The following is a 7,347-nucleotide window of genomic DNA, read 5'->3' on the forward strand; positions in this document are numbered from 1 at the left end:
TCGTAGGAGATGTCAAAAATCTACACCCTATCTTGTATGCCAAGTAGTCTCTTATTAAAGTACTAGCCAAACCCACAACAGCTTAGCTTGTAAGACCAAATGCATGCTGTCCAGCATGGTTACTTACAGCTTGAGCAAAGTCTGGAGGCAAATGATGGGGAACCCACTTATACAAAAAAATGCTGAACTCCTTGTGTGGTGGCTCTTGGCCATGTAAGCCTTCAGATGTAAACTCATGGTTGCTAGTGTCCCCTGTGACTAGGTGGCTTTGCTTTGTTCTAAAGGTGGAAAGTAGCTGGAGAACCAGCTAAAGTCAGCTTTGTAGAAATTCCCTTTGAATAAGGGGGATTCACAGAAGACAAAGTGCCAGCAACCTCTTTCAATCTGCTGATCGGAAGGGCAGTTAAGGACCATCCTTCATTAAAAGGGAAAGGGAACTGGATACATGTGTACTCTGAGGGTCATATATATTAACATTAAATATACAGGGCCTCATTCACCTCTGCATTGTTCCTGTGAGACACTGGCAGTAATCCACTACAATCCAGGTTTACACGGGTGTGGCACAGAAATGGATCAAATCCATATTCTTATTATAGGCAGGGCAGGTAGCAGAATATCTTATTGACTGCCTGACGCACCCTTTTATAGTACTCTGACTTCAGTGGCTTGTAACTTTGCTAAACTTTAACCATGTGGATTGAACTGTTCCATGTTGGTTGTTTGCCACAGGATGAATTTGTTTTGTGGGGAAACTTCAGTCAAAACAATTCAGTTTTTTCCTCTAGGAACAAAGCCATGGGAAAAAATATTGTTTTGTTGGTGTTAAAAATCTCAAACCACTTGTTCTTTGAGGAGTGCTCACCTCCTCCAGTCTTTGGAGCAGGGCAGTGACCTTTGTGTCAGGGATCTACTAAGCGCCAAAGGGCCTGTCCTGCAAAAAATCGCTTGGCATTCCCAACTCACCCTGAAATCACTGGGTATTAGTAGGGTTACTGTGGTGTTGTAGCTGTGATAGCTCAGCTTCACTGGGTATCAACAGTGCTCACACCTCAAAGTATCATGCCCTGTTATTTTTATCTCAATTTTGGACGTTGTCATTCAATGGCATTTCAAGTACTGTGCTGATGGTACTGCACAAAATAACAATGATACATATAGAGATATATATTCCCCACTTTCATCAAGCTGCGGAGGCAAATAACTCTCTTATCCAGATCCTGAGACTGCATACAGGCTTCAATCCTCTGATAAAAGGATAGATTCTTGTGAACTGAAGCATTAAGGTCTCAGAAAGCTGAAGGCTTTATGTACCAAGCTGTTATCCTTAGTCTTTAATTGCTCCGCACTTAATCAACAAGTAAACACTGGCTTCCTATGGACATGGTTTCACTGACGTGGGTAGAACCAAAGTCAACAAACATTTTAATTACCCTAGGTACCATTTCCTTAGGTATCACATTGCACTAGCAGAACTTCAGAAAGAACCGCGGTTAGCTCCAAGGAGACTGAAGCCACTGCTTCAAAGAAGGTCAAAAGTCAACGGAAATGCCAACAGTCACAGCCCAGCACTGTTATCAACTTAATATAAGACTTCTTCTTGCCTACCCTTGATTTCTTGTTTTATTGTATAATAGGAGCCTAACCTAGATAGATATAGACATAGGAGCAGCTGGACTGCATTTGCTAAGGGAGAGGACTCGCATGGCAATGAAAGAAGGAACTAGGCCTCAGGTTAATTAGCCACTGAAATCATGCCTGAAATCAGGCATGCCATAAAAATGAGCCTTAACTCTTGCATTCGATTTCTGTGCCTAAGGCAGGCAAGGTTCTTTGAGTAGATGTGATTTCTTTTATTAGACCAACTGAGTAGCTGGAAAAAAGTTCTTTGCAAGTTTTTGCCCGAAAGTTTGCTATGACCTTTTCCCCAACTACTCAGTTGGTCTAATAAAAGATATCACATCTACTCAAAGAACCTTGCCTACAACCAAAACTCCAGCACGTCTACACCTAAGACACTTTTGAAAATATTTTGGAAAGGGGAAAAATAACTGATGAAGTTTATAAATGAATAAATAAAGTAAATAGCTAGATCTCCAGGGGACAATCACAGTGTTTAAGAGGTGATCACACACAGGCCCAGCAGTTGTACCCAAAGTCTGGATAACTGTATACTCAAGTAGTCAATCTTTGCATTGAGTTGCATCCTGTCAAGAGCAGGCTGACTTCTGAGGTCTCCAACCATGAAAAAATACTACAAATCAGCAGGTTGCTATTGGCCCTCTTAGCATGTAGAAGAGGCTCAGGCCATAAGAAGAGCTGAAAAAATATCATGTGACCTCAGCTGTGTGAGGAAATCCAATTATGTCAGACCTCATCATTAAAAAGGATGCACTTCTGCCTGTGAGCTAGTAAGCCTCGGGGCAGGGTTGAGCTGCAGTGTTCTCACTGAAAGCAATGCCAAAGTATTTCTTGAGTTTTGTGATGGAGGTCAGGTGCTGATGCAGGTACGTGTGTTAATCACAGAGCCTGGCTAGGGTATACAAAATTACAAGATGGCCTGTCGGACTATATATAGGAAGGATGGCTTAGCTCTAACTTTAGTAGTTCAGCTGACAATTTTCGATCTTAGAAGTGGCCGATTGGATTTTGATCCCTGCCACTCCTTCCGATTATAAACCGTATCACGTTGACTGCTCTTTCACATGCTTGAAGAATGAATATTTGCTATTGTTTTTGCACTTGCATCTATGTGCCTACTGTAATCTGACCCAATGTTTGGGTTCTTGCTGGCTAGCTATTGGGCTCAGATTGTCCAGTTTCTGGGAAAAATCAAGGATGGAATACATTAATGGATGCTGGTGAGTGGCTCAAACCTATTTTCCCCAAGATGCACCACAACCACAATATAGGCAGCCCCTAAATGTACGCTGTGGTTTTAAATGACTAAAGATAACCAGATGATATCTCTGCTGTCATAGATCAAGGTATAAGGTTGATTTTGTACCTAAGGTATTGAGCTGGGACTCAGGATATCTGGATTCATGGCTCTGCTATGGGTGTCAATGTGACCTTGAACAGCTCACTTTAGTTTCCACACTTCTGGGTAAGGGTCTGTCTCTTACTAAGTGTCTGCCATAGTACAGTGGTCCTGCTCTTGATTGCGGCCTGTGGGGGGCTAGTGTAATAGTGTAATTAGGGGGAATGCAGACCCGTCTTCACAGCTGATTCCATCCTCGGTGTCCTAGCGGGTAGCTACTCTCTTTTGCTGCTGGGAACATACATAAATAGCAAGGCCATGACTGAACCTCAGAAGAGAACAGAGAGAGTGCTTTATTGATTTTGAAAAAACCCCCAAATCATTAAAGATTTGGAAAAGGCATGTTTGTGCTAGGGAAATCATGCTAGCGCTGATCACTGAAGGACTTGGCAGAAGTGCTGTTCTCATACAATATGGTAATACATGTATTTCCTGCATGATTTATGCATAACATTTGCACATAACTATAGTAACTTCTTCCAGTATCAAGGGACATCAAGAATACTTTAAACTAAGTAATAAGACATAGTTTTGAATAACTCAATTGAAAGTGGTTTGAAAATTACACTGTGAAACATGACCATGTTTTTTAAAGAAAATCACTTACTTTGAAAAGCAGTGGCAATGGACTATAGAAACTGTAGATAACTTCAGTGTTTTGAAACAGTTAATGTCCAGATATGGTAGTAATTGTGCATGGGTGCAGAATTCATCGTATGCATCAATAATAGCTCCTCCCAAATATTGCATCTGTCATACTTCAAGGAGTGCATAATAAGACACAGTGTGGTTTCCAACAGCCTAAGCCACAGCAAACTGACAGCTGCCTGGCTGATCTGAAATGCCAGCAAACAACATCTCTGGTGTCTGCCAATATATTATCCAAATGTGGCTATCAAGTGACAGACCTGGACCTTTCCATGATCATGAGGAAAATGCTGGCTACCAGTGACTATAGGTACAGGCCCATAGCCAATCCAGGAGTTTGAGCAGTGACACACATCACCATTCAGCACAGTATTCACTTCCTGTAGAGCAGGGGTGTCAAACTCATCTGGTCCCACAGGCTGGATGAGTGGTCCAGGACTGGTCCTTGAGCTGGATGAACAGTACAGCACCAGCTCCATGGGCTGGATAAGGCCCATGGACTACCCTCCCTCCGCCCCCTACATGCTGGATCCAATGTTTGCTCTGGCATGTCTGGAGCTGTGCTGCATACATCGTCCACTCTGGCTGGTTTGGGACATGTGCTGTACAGGGTGCCCACTTTGCCGGGTTTGAGACCTGTGCTGCACTGGATGTCTGCCCTGGACTATCTGGAGTTAGCGCTGGCCCTGGGCCAACTAGAGTTAGCACTGTGTGAGGCACAATCCTGGACTGGCTAGACCAGGCACCATGGGTGCTGGATCTGGCATGCGTGTGGAGGGGTCCTGGACTGACCCTGCATGGGTCTTGGAGTGGGAGCCGTTTGCAATGCATGTCCCAGGTTTTGCACATGGGGCCAGTCTGATGTGTGCTGCATGTGGCGTGTGGCCCAGGGCCAGCACCGAGGGATGGATGATGGGGCTTCCTGGGCCAGCCTGAGAGCTGACATCCCTTTTGTAGAGTATATTCCACTACTTACCCTGCAGGCCATACTGCATTTCCTTGTATTGCTACTCCAGCTGTCTGCCAGCGGTCCTCAACAGTTTTTTTTATCTTGTATTTAGGTTGTAGTTTCACTGGGAAAAATGCTGATATTTTTTTGGCTCTCTGTTCAGCACCAGGCACTTGGGGTCTAGTCCATGCCTGGGACTTGTAGACGTACTAAAATACAAACAAATGACAATAACAGTAACATTCCTCAATGTAAAGGACTGTGATTAAGCTGGAGATGGTATTTGGATGGTCATAATCTCAACTAGGTCTCTTATGCATGTCCAACAATGAGTTATATGAAAGAAATGTGGGACTTAAAGCAGCTCTTTGCAAGGAAGGCTGGGTAGGCTGGGTTGTGATCTCGCTTATGCTGGTGTCAGCCAAAAAGGTACAATTGCATCAGTTCAAAACTGGTACAGAATCAAGCTCAAAATATGGTGCATGTCAGTTAGGACATCACTAGGGTCAGTACTGTGGGACAGAGCCTCACTCCAGATAAGGCTGCTTTACACCGGTCTGTGGGGACAAAGGTGGCTTGTGGGGACCAGCTGGGAATCCCACAAGGATTGAAGAACTTAAGCTGATCCCTCCTTCCTGCCCCTCCACTGGAGGGCATATGTGGTGGGCACCTGGGGCCCTGCAAGCATGGGATGCTGTTCTGGTGTCAAGATAAGCTGTAAATCAGAGCGTCTTCCCCAGCTACTTAGGCCACTTTAGGTCTTGCCCCAGCTGCAGCTTGGCAGGCTACGATGTGTATCCATTGGCTGCATTGTTTCTCTACAGTTATTAATAGCAGGAATACAATTAAACTATCACAATTTACTGCCATTTCACTTAATGTTTTGCAGCTGGACCAGAGCTAAGACTACAAGGATTTCTCTTTGTCTGATCTGACCTATTTGACACTTGTAATACACCCATCACTATGGTACGTCATTGTTGTACAATTAAGAAGCAATGAGCTTATACAGGCATAAGACTAAAATACTTGGGATATTTTTTTCTTTTCTTTTAAAAAAACAAAAAAAAGCTTTCTGTCTTTCCTTCTCCACCTCTTGTACACATGGGCATTCTCATTCCCTTTTTGCTACATGTATTCCCATGATATGCTTTTCTAATGACATACATGCCCACAATCCACATACTCAGCCCTCATAGAGATGGATGGTCCAGTGCATAAGCCACTGGCTTGGGATCTGGGTTTAACTTCCTGCCCTGCCACAGACTGTGTGAGACTAAGGGCAAGTCACTTTGGCTCAGATCTTGAAAACCTTTTAGGTGCCTAAAACAATGGAGCATCTGTCTTGTACATCTTGTTTGTGCCACAGTGCCTATCTGTAAAACTGGGACAGCAATACCCAGTGTCACAAGGAAATTGTGAGATGCTCAGAGACTGTGCTGATGAGGATCACTCAAGTACCTAAAGCAGATATTAAATGCTACTGTATTTACAGAAAACATTGCACCTTGATTTTATTTAATATAACTTCCTCAGTGTGGATGTCTATTTGCTAACCTATGTGATTATTTCAAGGAGCTGTCCCACACTAAAAGAGTACATCCACTGTCAATCTGAAGGTAGTTCCTTGTATTCGGGGTTCTCTGATTATATTTCAAATGGTGAAAGTTGGTCCCCTCCCCAGAGATCAGCTGTTTTACTCCAGGGGAAGATGTGCCTCCAATTGTTTCTCTAAAAGTCTCTATGCAAGTTTTGTACATGGAATACTTGCAGAAATAGGTCCCTTGCCTTGAATGGAAATAGGAAGTAAGCTTTTTGTTCTCTAATACCAAACACAGTCAAAACTGTAAATTAACTATTATCTGTAAAATCTAGTGCTCCATATATTAGCCCCAAACCTGGAAGGGTCATGAATGCCAAGGTAAAACATAAATGGGCCAAAGAACTGTTCTCCCACGTTCATAAAACGTTTAAAACATTGCTAACATTGCTGCCAGGTCACCTGTAACAAGTTCCAATTCCCAGGAGCATGTGGGAGAATTTTCAAAGTCAAAAATCAATGGCTATGAAATTACACATTAGTCTAGGGGAGTGTACTTTGCCTGTTTTCACAGCTAACATTCATCTTGCTATAGTAATAGTGGCACAGACAATTTGCCATGGTAAAGTTGATCTATAAGTGTTTTAATTAAAGTTCTGACAGCAAATTTAAACCTTATTTTACTTTTAGAATGAACAGTATCCATCTCCCTCTTGTTTGAGAAACAAGAATCACGATACAGCCCCTACAAGCAGTGCAAGTATCAGGGACAAGCTGAGAAAATGCTCTTCCAAAGTCCCAACAGCAATAATAAAGCTTTGCTTTAATAATACATGACTTGTATGTAGTTCACAAAATCTTGCAGCCCTCTCTTGCTTCAAACCACATGCACACGCACACACACACACACACACAGGCTGGGTACAAACATGCAAAAAGCCTGAGGTGGATTTGATCTAAGTTACGCCGTTTTCTGTAAGTGGCAGTTTAGATCGCTACTGAACAGAACACACATTCGTCCTTTGGGGGCTGCTAATTTTAGACTGGGTTCCACCATTTTTAAACTAGTCTATGTGCACCAAACTTGTGTTCTGTTAGGGGTAGGGACCTACCTAATTCATACGGGCTGCCCCCCCACTTTCACGGGCAGGACACAGGCCCAGGCAGCCA

General features: G+C 43.2%; 1 long non-coding RNA gene across 1 annotated transcript in view; it reads left to right on the top strand.

Moving 5' to 3' along the window:
* The window catches only part of LOC112550454, a 13,402-nt gene extending 6,422 nt beyond the window's left edge, over positions 1–6,980 (top strand). Inside the window, exons 2-3 of the long non-coding RNA XR_003094316.1 lie at positions 5,527–5,606; positions 6,868–6,980. This is a non-coding gene — a long non-coding RNA (uncharacterized LOC112550454). The remainder of the gene's footprint in view (positions 1–5,526; positions 5,607–6,867) is intronic.
* The last annotated feature ends 367 nt before the right edge of the window (positions 6,981–7,347 follow it).

Source organism: Alligator sinensis, unplaced genomic scaffold, assembly GCF_000455745.1.
Source record: "Alligator sinensis unplaced genomic scaffold, ASM45574v1 scaffold307_1, whole genome shotgun sequence".
NCBI lineage: Eukaryota > Metazoa > Chordata > Crocodylia > Alligatoridae > Alligator > Alligator sinensis.